Raw genomic sequence first — 20,526 nt, forward strand, 5'->3', positions numbered from 1 at the left:
CAAAATGGATCGAGAACCCAAATATAGGACCTAAAACAATGGAACTCTTAGAATGAAACAGGACAAATCTTCATGACATTGGATTTGGCAATAATGTATTGGCTATGATATCAAAGACACAGATAACAAAAGAAAAAATAGATACATTGGACTTAATGAAAATTTAAAAGATGCTCAACATCACTCATCGTTAAGAAAATGCAAATCCAGTGAGATACCCCCTCAAACCCATTGACAAGTGTACTATCAAAAAAAAAAAACCCAGAAAATCCCAAGTCTTTCCTTACCTTTCATGACTGAAACTTTTGAACAGTATGGGTCAGTTATTTTTTTAAGATGTCTCTCAATTTGGGTTTTCAGCTGTTTTCTCATGAATAAGTTGAAGTTATGCCTTATTTGGAAGGATGCTTCAGACACAATGCTCCTCTCTCAGCGCGTGATACCGCAGGCACATTAATGCCACTGTAGGTTGCTAGGCTGCAGAGAACATTCACGTAGTCTTACTGATGTAATCCCGGATGACCGATGCAATGAAAATGGTGATGTAAGGGTATGAGGAGGATGGAAGGCATAGGTCGTGTAAAATTAAGCTAACTCATCATTATTACTAATGTGGGTAGAGTTGCTAAATCAAGGAATAGCAGTATAAGCAGTTGGAAACGGGGGAGCAACCACTGACAGTTTGAATCCGTATTAGCTACAGGTAGTCAAAAAGGAGAGAAGAGTGTGATCCCGCAGAAAAAGCAGAGCTGTCTTTCACCAAAGTCTCAATGCCTGAAAAATAGGTCAAATAACGAGTGAGCATTCTTTTTTCAAAAGCTCAGTAAACTGGACCTTAGACAACCCCAGCGGCAGATTGAGACATGCCTGTTGGTGTAAAAGGGGCTCTCTCTGAGGCCGGAGTCATTACAGCACAGAAGGATAAGGCAGATCCAGGTCAAGCATTAGGGAGCAACACAGTGAGCTCACATCCCCGTAAGTACGTAACTTTTGTTTTTGAGCTTTGAAGCCTGCAAGGGTCGGGAATTGACCCGTGCCACTGTTTACTGTGTCCCAGGTTAGAAGAAAGCTGGCGCACGTAGCCTTCTAGCTTGCTCGAATGAGGAAATGTGAACATCAGATGTGTTAATTCATTAGGCGTTTACAGGCTGTTTCACTGACACAAAAAGGTTATTATCGCTGTTCCACGTTGCACCGCAGCACCTGGAGGGCCTGACAATAGTGAATTCACGTACGGAGCCATCTCAAGTGTCAGTGATTGTGATGGAAGAGATCAAGCCTGTGGAATCTCAAAGGCAAGCCCTTTCCTTGTGAGAATTCCAGAAAAGAGTGTCTCCTTAGGCAGCCCAATGTTGGCTGCGGGAGGGCCCCTCGAGGCCAGCCTGGAAGGGGCCACATGGGGGATCTGGGGGAGGCAGCTGGGAGATAGATGGAGAGGAGCTTTCATTATCCCTTCTCCAGCCTCTAAATCTGAGGGCCCAAAGGTCACGAGGCATCATTGTGGGGGTGTAGTCCTGCTCCCTTATTATTGGTAATTTGGTGAGGAATTATCCCAGAGGGAAACCTCTGAAGGTTCATAAACCCCGGCATGAACTGTTTAGCTCAATTACAGCAGTGGGAGAGGGAAGGGAGTGCTGGGCAGAAGCATTTTAAAAGCTCATGAATAAAAAGCACATCAGGTTTGGAGGCTTTGTTTTCGTTATGAAGTTGCATGCCTCCTTCCATCTTTGCTGCTGGTTATAGTAGAAGAGCCTCGTGGAAGAGTGCACATGTCGTTCGTAACAGCTCACTGGGTTTTTACTGATTTCTTTTTAAAGATAAAAATGAGAAACCAAAGTGAGAAGTAGGGGACAGGTTGTTTACTGCCACCATCCAGGGACAAGTGGCTCAAAGCTCCCATGTACACCTGGTGGCCAGGTGTGGCTGCACCCCTCTGGAATTGTCTCCATTCCTTGAAGGACCAGTCAAGATGGCCTTGGGTGTGAGCCCCCATAGGGATGGTCATAGCAGCTGTCGTCCTGTCAGCTTCATGGTTGTAGCCAGAGACACCTGGGAAGGTAGCAAAAGTCTTCAGGTGCAGGTCCGGCCATGGTTTTTCCAGAAAACTCATGGTTTGTTTCTATACCATGACTTATCACTGATTCTGTAAGTGAAAGAAAGCCTGAAGGAAAGCCAGTGCGTTGTTCTGAATATCAGATCAGGTCATTCCCCTTCTTGAAACCCTTCTATGACTACGTGATATGCTAGGAATAAGGGGGATTGGGATAGGCCAGTGATGAATATTAAGGAGGGCACATATTGCATGGGGCACTGGGTGTTATATGCAAATAATGAATCATGGAACATTGCATCAAAAACTGGGGATGTACTGTATGGTGACTAATATAACAAAATAAAAATTATTTAAAAAAATAAAAAAATAAAAACTAGACTCCTGAGCATGGTCTTCAAATTGTCAAGTTATCTGGCACTATGCAACTCCTTGAATTCTCTCCTGTTCCTCTCCTCTTTTACTCACTGATCACTTATTATCTCCACTGGCTGTCATCCTGTTCCTTGGCCATGCCTCAGGGCCTGTGCACTTTTCTTTGGAAGCCTCATGGGGCCTTCAGCATGGAGGTCTGAGTGTTGTGCTGTACATGTAGATGTCTGGAAAGCCCAGTCTGGGTTACTAAAATCTGTATTAGTTATCTATTGCTGTGTAACAATTTACCACAAACTTAGGAATTTACAAGAAAATACAATTATTATCTCATGGTTTCTGTGGATTAGGAGTCTGGGTTTGGCTTAGCTAGATCTTCTGCTCAAGATTTCTCAGGAGGTTACATTCATTCTCAGGTTGTGGTCTGATCTGAAGGACTGCCTGGGGAAGGGGCTACTTCCAAGCTCATGTGGTTGTTGGCAGAATCCAGATCCCTGCATTTTTAAGACCAAGAACTTCAGTTTCCAGCTCTGGTTGCTGGCTGGGTACTGTTTTCAGTTTCTAGTTGGTTGTTGGCCAGAGGCTATCCTCAGTTCCTTCCCAGGTGGGCATCCCCAAAATGGATGCTCACTACAATGAAGACAGTAAGGGAGAGAGTCTGCTAGCAGAAGATGGACATTACGATCTTTATAATGTAGTCATAGAAGTGACATCTTATTATTTTTGACATTTCCTAGTCTAAAGCAAATCACAGGTTCAGGCTGCACTCTAGGGGAAGAGATTACACAGGGTATGAATGCTAGGAAGGGGGGACCACGGAGCCATCTTTGAATCTGCTCACTACTGTCTGCCTTCTGGCTTCTAATGGTTTACTCTCTTTTGTGTAACTCTCCCATACACAAAATACATTCACCTTCTTCCAAGGAGAGCCAAGAGTCTCAAAGTACAGAATCTCATTATCTAAATCAGGAACTACACTCTTTGCGGGACATTCCTCTAGATTTGTCAATTTTTAAAACTAGAGAGACGTGTTATCCACCCCTGTCCCTGCAACCTGAAATTGTGGAATAGGCATAGAATAATAGCTATAGACATTTCAGTTTAAAAGGGGAAAATGGGAGGTACAGAGGAGTACTGGGAATTATTCTCCTTGGCTCTGTCCCCTGGGTTCTTGGTTCCATCCTGCCTTTTTAAATGAAAGGACATGTTTGCAGATTAATAATCCCATCAGCCTGCTTCCTGCAAGTAGGATTTTGTGAGTCCAAATACCTCTTTTCTTGGTACAATTCTTATTCCTTTCAGTCCAACCTGGCAGTGTTTTTGCTGAAATAACTTTCTCAAAAACTTTATGCGTCTTCCACAGATTTCACTGGGGTTCATTCCATTCAACAAAAGCCACGATTTACAGATCTTTTAGAGATAAGCCCTTCTGTACCTTGTGCTCCTGCTGAGATGGCTGTGGGAATAAGTCTCCCAAGCTTCCCACTAGCCCTTTGATTTGATTAAGAGGATCTGTGGAACATACCCTTATTATCTTAAGAGGACCTTTACGTGATTCTGCTTTTCTGATCTGTCTTGAGATTTTAACAAAAGATTGAACAGTCACACTCTTGTTTTTTTCCTCCATGCCACATTTTCCTGACAGTGCAATGAAGCCATTCCTTAGGTTCAGTATCATTTGCCATCTGAGAAGTCTAATAATTTTCAAATCATTAAGTGCTTTTCTTTATGTAATGGTTTTCCCTCAATTTATCTGTCTGTGCATTTTAATACAAGCAGCAAGAAGAAATCAGGTGGTGCCTTCTTCACTTCGCTTGGAAATACATTTAGCTAAATAATCAAGGTCATTCTTTACATCTTCTGCTCTCCATTTAACTGCAGAAGACAACTTTGCTAAACTCTCCGCCACTACATGGCAAGCATCTCCCTCTCTCCCATTTCCAATAACATGTTCCTTACTTCCTTCTAAGACTTTACCAGAGTGTCCTCAAAATCCCTTCTACTAACAGTCTGGAGCCAATTTAGTTTTCATCTATCATATTCTTCAAGATTTTTCCAGTATCCACACAGTTCCAAAGCCACTCTTGTATTTTTAGGTATTTGTTACGGCAGCACCCCACGGCCACGTACTAATCTACATGGATAGGTGTTATGTATGCCACCCAAGCCGAGTTAAGGGGGGTTGAGAGTTGACTCACTTTGATCCCTTAAGTGTTGAGTGAGAGCCTAGCATACGCCAGCAGCATGTTAGATGTAAAAAAACTATCTCATGGCAGTTACCTTTTTGGGAAATATTGATGCTATTGTCTCGACTCTATTATTCCACCATAATAGACAGATTTCTTTTCTCTGCGCATTCATGTGCCTGTGGGGCTCAGTCTCTCTCTGCTGAGTGAGTAGGGCAAATTTCCTTGAAGCAAAGCCACTGGGTATAGATTCTAGGCTTGGGGTTTCTGGAAAATATTAGCCTCAAGGACACTGGGTAAGAGTGGCTTAGAGGGTATTAGGGATGGAACATCTGGTGATGGATTTGTGCTTTGTGATCTCCAACCCATCTCAAAGCATGGATTCCCCCAGCAAGCTGTTGGGCCACTGCCTGCGTGTTTCCTCCAGCAGTCTGACCTTTGCGCACGATGAGCAGTTCCTATGATGGCTGTCCCCTGGGGTGGCAGCCAGGGTACCCAACCATCCTGACAAATGATAAAGAAGCTTCAGGCTAGAAAGCCCTCTTGGAAGCCCTGTTCTGCTTCTAATGAGTCAAGCTAGCAGTGGGATTCCATGACCTGTGTCCACTTTTGGGGATACGCCCAAAGGCCTTGGGAGCCCACCTAGGGGCTTCACATAGCTCAAGAGCACTGCTTGGCATTCATGCTTGGTCCCAACTAATCTGGAACATTTCCTGTAGCAAATACCAAGATGACAAATCTATAGACATTTCAGTGCCCTAAGGATCACATCTGTCTAACTCAGTCTGTATCGCATGAGCTTAATTCAGCATGGTCTCATGAGTGCCATGGGCATGTCCTTATATCTTGGTGTCCTTATATCTGAGTTGATCGAGTGACTCATTCTTCTGCATGGGAAATTGCCATTGTGTATTCAGCACCTATCCTTAGAGATGTTTCCAGTTCCTCTAGGTCAGTATATTCCTCAGTTCCAACCAGGATCATGTTCTCCACTCATGTAAATATATTCTCTTTCTCTTTTGAAAGATTAAATTTACTTCTTGTCTATTAGGAAAACTCTTTCAAATATGGGTGGCCCTGTCTTGTAATTACCTCCAGGAGCTTCTGTCCAACTTTCCAATCAATTTTAATTAAACTCATTATCTATTTTCCTTTTTAGGTGGATAAGAGGCAGATATCCCTGGTACAGGGTTGTATGGTAAAAATAATTTCAGTTGATGTGAGCAACAGGCAGTCTTAGAGTCTCTTGCTAAGTAGAAAATGCCAATTCTTTAAGAAAAAACAAGATTTATAAAGGTAATTCTTATTTTATTAGTTATTTTGGAGTAGGTTCCTATTCAAGTCAAGCTGCACATTATTTTTGATTGTCAGTCCCGGAGTGTAACTTGTCCAGAGGCAAATAAAGGATAAGCTGGCTTGATAGAGGCAAGCACACTATTTCTTCATCCCTGCCTATCTTCTCTCAAGGACAGTTGGGCTCTTCTCCCTTCTCTTTACGTACGGTGTAGTGAGTTGAATGGTGGCTCCCCAAATATATGTCCAACCAGAACCTGAATGTGACATGAAAACACAGTGTGACCTTATTTGGAATGGGTCTTTGCAGATGTAATTAAGTTAAGAATCTTAAGATGAGATCATCCTGGATTCCGAGTGGGCTCTAAAACCAATGTCAGGTGTCCTTAGAAGAGAAAGGTAGAGAGAGAAAGAGACACAGACACAAAGACACAAACACACAGAAAAGGTGGCTGTGAAAACAGAGGCAGAGATTGGAGAGAGGCAGCTCCAATACCACAGAATACCAAGGATGGCTGGTGGTCTTCAGAATCTAGGAAAGGGACATGGAATGGGCCTCCAGAAAGAACCAGTCCTACCAACACCTTGATTTTGGACTTCTGGACTCCAGAATTATGGAAGAATAAAATGCTGGTTTGTGGTAATGCATTGTAGTAGCCCCCGGAAACTAACACACCCGCCATGCAGCAGGGGTGTAGTATGTGACTATTTGTAGTATCTTTTGATATCATGCGATAATCTAGGTTCCTTTCAAGAAAGAGACTTGGGGACCAGAGGGTGATTTGGAGCTGACGTCATGTGTCCCGAATCGCTATGGCAAGGCCTTTGAAGTCAAAGAACATCAAGACAGGGACTGGGGGTCTTCTGGCCCAGTAACACCAGGCCTTGGCTGAAAGAGGGTCAGAGGAGTGTACTTCTGTCATGTGAAACCAGTCCATGATCTCTAGGTGGACAATTAACACTTGCTGGGACAAGATTTATTTGTGCTTAGATAAGCATAAGGAGATTTCCACAGATTGCTCTCTCCCAGGCAGTACGGTAGGCGAGAAAAGAGGTAGCTAGACCCATTCTGGGCATATTGGATTAAGAAACACTGGCCTATGCTATGAATAACAGTACAGTGGTTCCCCCCAAATATTACCATATAATCCAACAATTCCACTTCTGGATTTTGACATACTCAAAAGAATTGGAAGCAGGGTTGTCAGTGAGATATTTGGACACTCGTGTTTATAGCAACATTATTCACGATAGCCAAAATGTGAAGGCCACCCAAGGGTCCATTCATAGATGACTGGACAAGGAAAATGTGGTATGCACATACAATGGGATATTCAGCCTCAAAAAGGAAGGAAATTCTGACACACGCTACAATACAGATGAACCTTGAGAAATTATGCTAAGTGAAGTTGGCCAGTCATAAAAAGACAGTACTGTAGAATTCCATCTAGATGAGGTACTTAGACTATCAAAATTATGTCTGAGATTTTTCTTGGTTCCTGAGGTACTGTAATACTATAAACTTCCCTCTTAGAACCATGTTTGCTGCAGCCTGAAGATTTTGGACCATTGTGTTTTCATTATCATTTGTTTTTATGTAATTTTTGACTTCTTGGTTGACCCACTTGTTGTTTAATAGCATGTTATTTAGCCTCTTTGTATTTGTGCTCTTTCTAGATTTTTTCTTGTGGTTTATTTCTAGTTTTACAGTGTTGTGGTCAGAAAAAGTGATGGTATGACTTTGATTTTTTTGGATTTGTTGAGACTTGTTTTGTGGCCTAATTTGTGATCTATTCCGGAGAATGTTCCATATGCATTGAAAAGAATGTGTATTCTGCTGTTTTAGGATGGAATGTTCTGAATATGTCTGTTAAATCCATCTGGTCCAGTGTGTCATTCAAAGCCACTGTTTCCTTGCTGATTTTCTGTTTGGATGATCTGTCCATCGGTGGAAGTGGGCTGTTAAAGTCCCCTACTCTTATTGTATTATGATGGATTAATTCCTTTATGTTTGTTATTAACTGTTTTATGTATTGGGTCCTCCCATGTTGGGTGCATAAATATTTACAATTGTTACATATTCTTTTTGGATTGTCCCCCCCTTTTTTTGATTATATAGTGTTTGTCTTTGCCTCTTGTTACTAGACTAGTCAAAATTATAGAGACCAAAAATAGAATGGTGGTTGTCAGGGCCTGGGGAGAGGGAGGAATAGGGAGTTATTGTTCAATGGGTATGAAGTCTCAGTTTTATTAAGATGAAAAGAGTTATGGATACAGATGGTGGTGATACTTGCACAGCAAGATGAACATACTTAATACCACTGAACTGTATGCTTAAAAATGGTTAAGATGGTGGGGGTGCTGGGTGGCACAGCGGTTAAGCGTCTGCCTTCGGCTCAGGGCGTGATCCTGGCATTATGGGATCGAGCCCCACATCAGGCTCCTCCTCTATGAGCCTGCTTCTTCTTCTCCCACTCCCCCTGCTTGTGTTCCCTCTCTCGCTGGCTGTCTCTATCTCTGTTGAATAAATAAATAAAATCTTTAAAAAAAAATGGTTAAGATGGTGAATTTTATATAATATGTATTTTACCATAATAAAATAATTGGAAAAAGAAAGAAACACTGTACTAATGCCTTGGAAGAGTTCCTTTTAGCCCTGACTGATTACAACTATATGAGACAGAAATTTGGCATTTTATCAGCCAGGGCTCTCTACAAACACTGGCGCATCTAGATCCTTACAGGGTAAAAATTAATTGGAAATAGCTAATACTAATAGAAAAGAGGGAAAGAATGGCCACTGTCCATTCCTGGTCACCTGTTATGGAGAATCTATGGACTTTCACTAATGATATCATCAGAGCTCCTAGAAAGGCCAGAGAATCTGAATTCTAGCTGGGGGCAAGTTTGTGAAGGTGCAGTCTTCACTGAGACAGAATAAGGTACTAAGAGTGTCTTTGATAAAGCAGTACAAATTATTAACTCTACTAAATCCCAATCCGTGAATCATTTTAATATATGATATGGGAAGTATGCATAAAGCACTTTTGTTGCGTATTGAAATATGATGGTTGTCGAGGAACGGCACTTGTGTGATGGAACTGAGAGCTGAATTAGCTGGTTGTTTTTCATGGGACACCATTTTTACTTGACCGACTAAGACAAATTGGTGGTTTAGAATTGGGTATTTGGGAGATATTTTCTAGAAGATTGAAACAAGCAGTCCTGTCACTTCAAGGAAAATAACTGATAATATTGGTTGCCATAATGAAATTTGAGATTTTAAGGGAAAATGGGAATTTTGGAAAACTTGGATCTAATACAGTGAGTTGTCAGCATCCAAACACTTAAAGATCTTTCTAATGAGAGTATTGATGAAATTAATGAATGCAATTTTTTGATATTGTATGACAAAATGTATGAACATTTGGAAGATTTGCACAATTTAGTGAATTAATGTTTTTTAAATGATCAGTGCGAGATGTTATGATATCATTCATGGGTAAACAATCCATTCAAAGTGCAAGATAGATGAATGGATTTTAATGTAACTTATTGTGAAAGCTTATTAATATGATTTCAAAATCTGCATTACAGGGCACCTGGGTGGCTCAGTCAGTGAAGAATTTTCCTTCTGCTCAGGTTATGATCCCAGCATCCTGAGATAGAGTCCTACATTGGGCTCCCTGCTCAGCCTGTGCCCCTCCCCCCTGCTTGTGCATGCTCTCTCTCTCAAATAAATAAAATCTTTAAAAAAAAAACCCAAACCCACCAAAATCTGTGTTATAAACAACCTTTAAAAAAATACTACTTGTTGAGTTTTGGCTTAGTAACAAAGAATACACATTATCTGAAAAGAGTATTAAAATATTCCTCTCATTCCTAACTATGTATCATTACAAGGGTAGATTTTCTTTATAGCCAACAACAAAAACAACAGATCACAACAGACTGAATCTAAAAATACCTATGGTAATGCAGATGTTTTTATACGCCAGATAGTAAAGCAATTTGTAAGTGTGTAAAACAGAGCAGCGTCTCTTACTATTTTTTTGGAAAAAAGTATATTTTCCACAAAATGTGTTCAATGTTAACATGTAATAGGCTTATTGTTGTTTAAAAACTAATTAATTGGTAGATATTTAAAATACATCCATGGTTTTAAATTCTACTATGGTAAATATCCAAGGATAGAACCTATGTGAACAAAAGCTTTTGGGAGTCCTCAATAATTTTCAAGAGAATAAAGGGATCCTGAGACCAAAGAGTTTGAGAACCAGTGGTCTAAGAAAAGCTTATGTTCATGGGCATCCAATGTTGTTCTCGTACTCAATGATTTCATGGGACAGTCTTTCATTTCAAAATTCTCAGTTGAAATGCAGCACAAACTAATATGTACATAGGACAGCCAATGATTGAGATTTTTAAGATTTTAAATATCACCCTTGGTAGTTTATTGCTCTCTTTACCAGTAAAATGGAGCTGACATTACACATTTCATGGGGTTGTTGCTGGGATTAGATGTATGTAAAATGCACGTCATGATTCCACTTGTTCCTTGATGGTCTTGATTATAGATGTAAACGTATGATTAAGTATGTTGACTTTATCTGGGTCTTATATTCCTCTCTGATGGCTTTACTAGAACATTCCTGGGATATGTATGGTCCTACAGCTTTCCCCCTCATCAGCAAACATGATCTCCATATAAGGAATATTTTAGGTATTTTTCTTCATGCCCTATAAGGAAAATGAAGTCAAGTGGTAACCCCTAAGCAACGATTGTTATTGCTTTTCTAAACAGAAAAAGTGATGAAGCCTGCTACAGAATATTCTTTATGGAGAGCTGGAAAACTCGCTATAACACCACATTATCCTAAAGCTATCTTGGAACCTTAGTGAATTTGAGTGACAAGCCCCTAAAAGGAGAGATTATAGAATTCTATTAGTGCTTTGAAAAATCCCTACTCACAGCCTTTTCTTTTTTCCTCCACTTGACAAACTATTCCTAAAAACCATTGCCATTACTACTGTTTTCTGTTTCCTCAGATTCACCCACAACCCCTCTCAAAAATCCTTGGCTGTGACGTCTTGAGATTTTGGAACAATCTGGCTCATTATTATGACTAGAAACCAGATAATGAAATCTGTGTTTGTCTTAACTACCAGGGAAGAGAGTATGGAGACGTAAGCCACAGTTAGTCTTTCTAGTATCTCACTTTGATCAAATGTCAGGGCTATGAATAATAGAAATCGTGGTTTAGTTGGAGAGTTGACTAAATAGCACAGAGTTACTATGTTATTCTAAAGTAAACAACCATGTCTTTTGTTGTCTTTGTCCTTTCTTTCTACAGATGTAGTTTTAAAAGCTTTATATTTTAATGATGTGGATTTCATTACCATTGATGACATTTGATCGACAGCTTATGAACATGAATTGGAAGATTAATTGTCTAGGGGAAACTCTGGAAAGGGCTGGAGAATGTTTCACTAATAGGTAGGTATCCTTGCTGAAGGGAACTTTCCCAGTCATGGGAGAGGTGAGATAGAAACCCACTCCGAGCCTGCTGGAGAGAATTGGATAAAGGAATTGGAAGAAACCTATGTAAAGTTGATTTTTCCATATTAACTTATTCTAAGTTTTGAATAAGTTGGCTTTATTTGCCTAAGCACTGACGAATTTATCCTAACATTGGGTTATTGGAGTCTCTTAACTTTTCTGTCTCCTTTCTTTTACTTCCTGATATTTGTGTATTTCATTACTCATAAGCAATTACAACAAAGGAAGATGATAACAGAGAAGAGATTTATGGCAAGATGGAAGTCTGATGGCTACTTTCAGCTTGACTTTCCTCATTTATAAAATAAGAATGGTAATATTTCCTACTTCATAAAATTGCTCTGAGAATTAAAAAAGATAATATGCATAAAGTTCTCAACATACTGGCTAATCAACAGATATGAATTGCAAATGATTTTATGTGAATCACTTTTGTTGATTAAAAGGAAAAAGGGGGTCAAATTATTGCTGGAATGAGGCTTAGATTTTATCTCTGTTTCCATCAGTCTCTACCGAGTTAGATGGTCAGAAATATTATCAACAATGTATTCAAGGGGCGTCTGGGTGGCTCAGTTGTTAAGTATATGCCTTTGGGTCAGGTCATGATCCCAGGGTCCTGGGATCGAGCCCCGCGTCGGGCTCCCTGTCCAGCGGGAAGCCTGCTTCTCCCTCTCCCACTCCCCCTGTTTGTGTTCCCTCTCTCGCTGCCTCTCCCTCTGTTAAATAAATAAATAAATTTTTAAGAAAAAAACAAACAAACCCCACAATGTATTCAAGAACCCACTCAAGTAATGGTGCTTCTGAACTTCCTGATCTAAATGCACGAATATTTCAGTTTAAGTGAATTCAATGCTACCTCCCCACCACAACAGGCTTTTGTGAGTCATAGCCTAAAGGTGAGGGATTCTACTCTGTTGGTCTCATTGTATGTATCAGGTGGGATGGAGCTGCAACTAACAAAAACCAGACTAACAGTGGCTTAAATAATGAAAATATTCATAAACTGACATCATTAGAAGTCTGAAGATTGGTTAGTTTAGTGGAACAATGGGACCCAGGGACTTCCATCATATCGCTCTGCTGTCCTCATCACATTGGCTATTGTTCTCGGGCTTGTCTCCTGATTGCTAGATGGCTGCCACAGCCTACATAATTAATCTTGTACTTTCTATGGAAATGGTGAGGGGCTATCGTCAACTACATCACATACTTAGTAAGGAGTGATGGGAGAGAGTTCTCTCAGATCTCAGAACCAGCAATACTATGATTTTTTTATTATTATGTTCAGTTAGCCACTGTCTAGTACATCATTAGTCTTTGATGTAGTGTTCAATGATTCGTTAGTTACGTACAGCACCCAGCGCTCATCACAACACGTGCCCTCCTTAATACCCATCACCCTGTTACCCTCTCCCCTCTGAAGCCCCCAAGTTTCCCTGGGTCCATAGTCTCTCATGGTTTGTCTCCCTCTCTGATTTCTTCCCCTTCAGATTTTCCTCCCTTCCCCTGTGGTCCTCTGTGCTATTGCTTATGTTCCACATATGAGTGAAACATATGATAATTGTCTTTCTCTGCTTGACTTACTTCACTTAGCATAATCCTCTCCAGTTCCATTCATGTCAGTACAAATGGGGGGTATTCATCCTTTCTGATGGCTGAATAATATTTCATTGTATATATGTACCACATCTTCGTTATCCATTCATCCATTGAAGGGCATCTCGGCTCCTTCCACAGTTTGGCTATTGTGGACTTTGCTGCTATAAACATTGAGGTGCATGTGCCCCTAATTTTCACTTCATCTGTATCTTTGGGGTAAATAGCTAGTAGTGCAATTGCTGGGTTGTAGGGTAACTCTTATTTTTAACATCTTGAGGAAACTCCGTAATGTTTTCCAGAGTGGATGTAGCAGCTTGCATTCCCACCAACAGTGTAAGAGGGTTCCCCTTTCTCCACATCCTTGCCAACATTTTTGTTTCCTGTTTTGTTAATTTTTGCCATTCTAATCGCTGTAAAGTCATATCTCATTGTGGTTTTGATTTGTATTTCCCTGATGGCTAGTGATGTTGAGCATTTTTTCATGTGTGTTAGCCATTTGTATGTCTTCTTTGGAGAAGTGTCTGTTCATGTCTTCTGCCCATTTTTTGACTCGGTTATTTGTTTTTTGAGTGTTGAGTTTGAGAAGTTCTTTATATATCTTGGATATCAGCCCTTTATCTGTAATATCATTTGCAAATATCTTCTCCCATTCCGTGGACTGCCTCTTAGTTTTGTTGACTGTTTCCTTTGCTGTGCAGAAGCTTTTTATCTTGATGAAGTCCCAAAAGTTTATTTTTGCTTTTGTTTCACTTGCCTTTGGAGACGTGTCTTGAAAGAAGTTACTGTGGCCAGTGTTGAAGAGGTCACTACCTATGTTCTCCTCTAGGATTTTGATGGATTCCTGTCTCACACTGAAGTCTTTCACCCGTTTTGAGTTTATCTTTGTGTATGCTGTGATTCTTTTAAGAAACTTTAAAACATTTTTTTAAAGATTATTTATTTTAGAGAGAGAGAGCGAGAGAGAGAGCACATGAGTGGGGGTAGGGGCAGAGGGAGAGAGAGAATCCTCAAGCAGACTCCCCACTGAGCAGAGAGCCTGACACAAGGCTTGATCCCAGGACCCCTGGGATTCATGAGATCATGACCTGAGCTGAAATCAAAAGTCAGCTGCCCAAATGGCTGAGCCACCCAGGAGTCCCCCCCAAAATATTTTTTATCTGAATATAGTTGACACACAATGTCGCAATAGTTTCGGGTGTACAGCATAGTGATTAAACTTCTTTATAGGTTATACTATGGTCATCACAAATATGGCTGCCATCTGTCACTATACAACATGATTGTAGTATTTTTGACTATATTCTCATTTGAGCAACTTTGTTTTGGATATGTCTATGTATATTCTTATGGATATGTACGTATAGGTTCTTATGGATATTTAAATCTTCGCTAGACCTTTGCTTTGGATGAAAGAAAGCGCAGAGCTGAATTTGTACTTTCCTATTGCACATGACCAGGAGCTTAGTGTTTGTATAGCAAGACACACCAGAAAGGGACCTGGCTGCCTGGCTGAGGGAGAGTCTTTCTACAGTAGGAGCACTGTTGGAGCAGAGGAGCCCTGGGCCGGGGAACAGTCATCCTAGAGTCTGCTTTTAGCTCTGTCGCTTGCTGGCTGTGCATTCTGGGGTAACTTGTATATACTTTCCTGGCCATTAATGTAACATTGTGCATCTTTAAATCTTGTAAATTTTCCTTTCATTCATTGCAAAATCTGTAGATGTTCTTCGTGAAAGAACTTATAAATGCTGGATAATGTTGGGGCTCATGTCATGTGAGTAAACAGAAACCCTTTTGAAGAAGACACTGTTGAGGGACAATTAGAAAGAAGCAAGAAAGTCTTGTCTTTTCCATGTTAGAGACAAAATACTTGTCTTTGCTATGTGTTGTTTGCAGCCTTGAGCATTGGGAGTGGGGGAAGGAGGCCAATTTATAATAGTGTTGTTGGATCTAATGTCGAGAAAACAGCATTTTCAAGGCATGTGAAATAGTCACCCCCCAATTTTTTAGTAGAGTAACGAACAACCCAATAGGTAATTAAAAAGAAAATAATTATATGGGATGTAAAGCTTCTACACTGGGAAGGAGTCACAGTGTAAAAAAATGATCGAATATCTTTCAGGGGTGATCTATTAGAAGTTAGTTTGTGCTTTTGCAGTAGGTAAAATAGGATATTGTAATATTGTTCAAAGGACAGACGATACTTTAGTATTGTCCAGTGATTTCCTATGTCTCCTTGCAGCTCTATTCCCTAGTAAATCACCCAGAGGCAAGAGCTGTGCCCTGAACAACTTTGTAGTCAAACTATTTGATGACCAGTTCACGATATCAGGCTACTGATATGTTCTCAGTAATTTATAGCGTTGCTCCTTTTGAAGACAAAATATTTTCTCCTGTGCTGAATTGCTGTCTCTATTCATGTTCCCTAAATATAAATTAAATGACCTTTAATTTCTGTGGACGAATGTTGTATTTTGTATATGCTACATATTTTGATACCTATTTGCAAGAAATGCTTCCCCTGTGAAATGTTGTGCATTGCTGTTCCCATCTCCTTTTCTTACCCATGAAAGGGATGTATTTGGTTCTCTTTCTCCCAGTGTTCAGGTTCTTCTGGGAGGAAAACTTTTGAGGCAGCTCCCTGATCTAAGAATGCTATTTAACTCAAGAAATATCCCAAGGAAATGATTGTGTTTCAAGATCCCAATTACTGTGGAAAGGTTTCCAGGGGCTTGAGGAGTTCCCCTGAAGTCAGAGATTGTAGCGATCCCGGCTGATTGTCTATCTAGGACAAGCATCCATCCACACCTTCCTCACGCCCATGGGAGGCAGTGGAGGCTGACTCCAACTCTTCTCCAGTGGTGGGTCCTAATTCACGGGAGCCAACCTTGGAGTTCAAGCCTCCTTTTCAGGGACTGGTTTGGGGTGGGCATGTCAACTAAAGAGGCTCAATCAGACTGAAGGGAATGGCTTTTAGTCCATGATGGGGGGGTAATGGTTAATTTTATGTGTCATCTTGAGAGAATTCTGACAAACACAGGGGAGAGAGCCTTGTTCTCTCTCAAATGGACGTGAGCGAGAAAGCACATTGCTCCGGTTACTGCTGCAGCCATCTTGTGACCGTGAGGGCAGCCTCAGAATGAGGACAAGGCTGACATTCAAAAGAGGGAAGAGCCCAGAGAGAAAAAGCCTTGGGGATTCAGCCTTGTGAGATAACAAATTCCCTGATTGCTTAAATCTGTATGAGTCCATTTCTCTTGCTCTAGCAACATACCTCCCCTATTTTGACTTAGCAACTACCATGTGCCAGGCACTGTCCTAGCTCCTGGCTGCACAGCCATGAACGATCTGGTCAAAGTGCCTTCCCTCATGAAACGTCCTTTCTGGTAGCAGAGAAAACAATACCGTGTGAATATGTAATGTGATGTCAGGTAATCAAGCGGAGTGTGAGATAGGGAGTGTTGTTGGGTAGTCATGGGTCTGAGAGGCATGCTATTTGGCCAGGGAAGTGAATAACGTGAGGGAGTCAGCCATTCAAACATCTGAGGAAAGAACTTTCCAGGCAGGGGGAGTTGCAAGTTCAAAGGTCCCAAGGCAGGAAAGTGCTTGGTGTGCTTTAGAAAAAACCAGGAGGGTGGTACAGCTCAGTGAGGTGGAGCTTGGTGGTAAGAGGGAGACTGGGTTCCTAGAGGCTGCAGGACGGACCTGGGATTGCCCGTCTACGTGATGGGAAGCTATTGGGGAATAAAGAACAAGGGGGTTATTTGCAGCTCAAAGCATCCTAATGGTTACAGGAGTAAAGTCACTTGGACCTGAAGAAGCAATCTGCAAAGGCCCGCGCACTGTGACACCAGGGCTTGCCTTTGAGCCTTTGAAAGGTCATTACACCCACTGAATCTTCAAGGAACTCATCAGATCAAATAATTGTTGCTGCATTTCTTTTCTTTCTTTCTTTTTTAAGTCGGCTCCATGCCCAGCATGGAGCCCAGTGCAGGGCTTGAACTCACGACCCTGAGATCAAGACCTGAGCTGAGATGGAGAATTGGACACTTAACTTACTGAGCCACACAGGGGTCCCTGTTGCTGCATTTTTATGGTTCTGAATGACCATAACTATATACATATGGGAAAAACTACACATGGAAATATACATATGATATTGGGAAAGTGCCCATTTTCCTATTTTACTAAGATTTAAAATATTATTTTTTATTTTTTAAAGATTTAAAAAAAAATTCATGTGAGAGAGAGAGCAAGAGTGAACAAGAGCACAAGCAGGGATGAAGGTCACAGGGAGAGGGAGAAGTGGACTCCTTGCTGAGGGGGGAGGCTGACATGGGGATTGATCCCAGGGCCCCAGGACCCCAGGACCACAACCCGAGCCAAAGGCAGATGCCCAATCGACTGAGCCACCCAGGCGCTCCTATTTAAGTTTTAAATCAGGAATAACTCTCATGTTTATTTTATCACATGCTTTGGCAGCCTCCCTTGAGATGATATCATGTGCTTTTCCTCATTTGACCTATTAATATGGAGAATTACATGAACAGATTTCCTGTTACTGAATCATCCTTACATTTTGGGAATTAACCCAAGTTGGCTATAGTATTTGTTTAATATATTGCTGGATTTAATTTGCTGATATTTTATTTATCATTTTTACATCGCTGTTCATAAGAGAAATAAGATTAGCTTTCTTTTCTAGTGCTCTCTTGTTCTGGTTTTAGTATTAGTGCTTTTGTAAAAAGAATTGGGATGTTTTTCTTCTCTCTGGGATTGTTTAAGTGGTATCAGAATTTTCTTTCTTTGAAGCTTTGAAATCACTCAGGTTTTTTTTTTTTTAAGATTTTATTTATTTATTTGAAAGACAGAGAACGAGAGAGGGCAGAGTCAGAAGGAGTAGCAGTCTCCCCGCTGAGTGGGGAGCCCCATGCCGGCCTCAATCCTGGGACTCTGGGATCATGACCTGAGCCGAAGGCAGCCGCTTAACTGACTGTGTCATCCAGGTGCCCCTGAAATCATTCAGTTTTTACAATGAACACAATCTACTCATCTTACTAAATTATCTTTCATGTGATGATCCAGTTTTTATCTATAGGCTTGCGTAATTGTTTAACAGATGTAGTCATACCATATATTTTCGTATTCTGATTTTTGTCCTTAACCATATTTCAAATGCTTTTCTACATGCTACAGCATGTATAATAGTTGTAATTGGTAAATATCATTCCATTGTGTGGATGGACCATAATTTAATACCTCACTGTCCTTGTGTGAGTAGGAGAGCTCTTGTTGGTATTTTTGTAAAATAATGCTGCAATAAATGCACTTTACATAAGTTTTATTCTCATTTTAGATTTTTTTTCCCCTTAGGACAAATTCCCAGGAACGGACGAGTAGAAAACTTTCTATGACTTTGAGACCTATGGACAGACTGTTTTCCGAAAGGTTTGTATGAATTTATGAGGTCTCCAGAACCTTGGTGCGTTATTCGCACAGCATCCTTGTCGGGCTTGGGTGTTATTTATATAGCTATTTTTCTGCTAGTAGGTATGAGATGGCACCGTCAGCATCTAGACTCTGGTCTTAGAGGCGGGAGAATAAGGAGAACACTTTCCATTGAAAGTTGACACTGAGATTCCAGAGTTGATTTAGGTGCTGGTGTTTCCCAGGTGCAGATTCCCAGGTGCAGTTAGTCCTCAGCTTTGTCTGGACCCCCTGGCCCCAACTTTTGGCTACATCGGGCTACCTGAAGCCAAGGCCCAGAATTCAAACCTTGTCACCTAATCTGGTCACCTTTTTGTTTTTTGTTTGCTCCTTTTGGTTTATAATATGCCAGGCACAAAGGCTTAAGTTGCATTTGCTTAGTTAGTTACCAATCAGGACACCGTGGTTGGGGGACACGAAGACTTCCACAGGCAGACGGAGCAGGAGCCTGCCTCTGGTGGCCTCTTCTCAAAGACAAAATGCCTTCTATCTTTCCTGTCTTTCAAACTCACTAATTTGTAATTATAAATACAAACGCTTATCTTCTGAATAGGCTGGGAGCTGGCTCAGGGAGGGGAGAGAAATCTTGGCTCTTTGACACTGAACTTGTGGTTCTTCTCTAGTTAATCTGGATAAACCAAAACACTACTTGCCACCTTAGCAAAGAAGACCTCTTATTTTTGTGAAATCAAAGTACTTTGTAACCATGACGAATTTCCAGTGTCGGTAAACTGACCCAGAGGGAGGTTATGATCATAAAAGCCTCACGCAGAATGATCATGCTAGCTTTGTCTCGAGCTGGAATGGTCACACACGTAGTGTCTCCAGGAGGAAGGCTGATCTCACCCTGCCCACCAGGGGCTCAGAGGATGATTAACGGAGAGCAGAAGCCAATCAAGACTATTTCTATGGTTTTTAAATTTAGTTTTAAATTTAAGTGAGCTAAGGCAAGCCAGAAAAATAAAATACTCCTGTTTTCATGGCGAGGAAAGGAAGCAAATGGTAGAGTTTAGAAACCACGTTTCTGTTCTTAAGTGAGTAAAGAGAACGAGGGGGCAGAGAGAAGAGGTGTGCTGTTAGATTATAATTCATCTTGAGTGACGTGCTATGCCTCATGCTTTCCTGAATTTGAAGCACATCAGCCTTGCTGTTTTTGTCTCTTCCATAAACTCAATGAGTATAGAATCATGTTTAATAAATATTTATTAAACACATAGAACATTCTTAGTTGTGTACTTGATCCCAAGGATACTAAATCAAATCAGATTTTGTCCCTACTTTCAAGTGAATTGTGTCTAATGCAGAGGAAAAAAGTACATGGATATAAAAATGATGGAGGTTAGATCAAGGTGTGAGAATCCGGAGGAGATAAACACTTTGGTCCAAATGAGCTGAGTATTAAGCTACGAGCTTCCTTATTTGCTTTGTGTCCCTTCTCTTTACTACACATCTTTCCTGGGAAATCTCATTCACCCCACGGGCTTCCACCCACCCTGTGTATAGTTGACTCAGTTGTTTTCTCTTACTTGGACCTTTCTTTGGACTGCAGACCTACGTGTTTACCCGTGAGGAGACATCTCCACTCGAATGTCTGGCAGGTATTTCAAAATCAACACAAAGAGAACTCACCTGACCCCAAACTCACTCCAGCAGAGTCCCCTGCTCAAGAAATCCAGGCGCTTGTGCCATCTGAGGTGCCTCCCCTCCTTCATCCTTTATAGCTAGATCTGGTTGGGTTAACCTTCCAGATAGATTTCAGTTGCCCTCTCTTCTCTTTTATCCACACTTCCATTGTCTTCGTCCACACTCTCAGGATTTCTCTCCTTGGTACCTTAATGGTCTCATGTCTGCTCAGAGTCTCCTTTCCCCAGTCTCTCCCTCCACCTCTTACAACACACACACTTGAGTCCTCTGGTCAGCAGGACCTATTAGAAACTCATATCTAATCACATCACTGAATAAAATCCTTCAGTGTCTGCCCA

At 41.0% G+C, this 20,526-nt stretch overlaps 1 long non-coding RNA gene across 1 annotated transcript in view; it reads left to right on the plus strand.

Annotated features, from left to right (window-relative positions):
* Positions 1-667: 667 nt before the first annotated feature.
* LOC123000369 (uncharacterized) overlaps positions 668-20,526 on the plus strand; it is a 31,328-nt gene continuing 11,469 nt past the window's right edge. Inside the window, exons 1-3 of the long non-coding RNA XR_006408330.3 lie at positions 668-979; positions 11,256-11,398; positions 18,431-18,505. This is a non-coding gene — a long non-coding RNA (uncharacterized LOC123000369). The remainder of the gene's footprint in view (positions 980-11,255; positions 11,399-18,430; positions 18,506-20,526) is intronic.

The sequence above is a fragment of the Ursus arctos genome, unplaced genomic scaffold (assembly GCF_023065955.2).
Source record: "Ursus arctos isolate Adak ecotype North America unplaced genomic scaffold, UrsArc2.0 scaffold_25, whole genome shotgun sequence".
Classification (NCBI taxonomy): Eukaryota; Metazoa; Chordata; class Mammalia; order Carnivora; family Ursidae; genus Ursus; species Ursus arctos.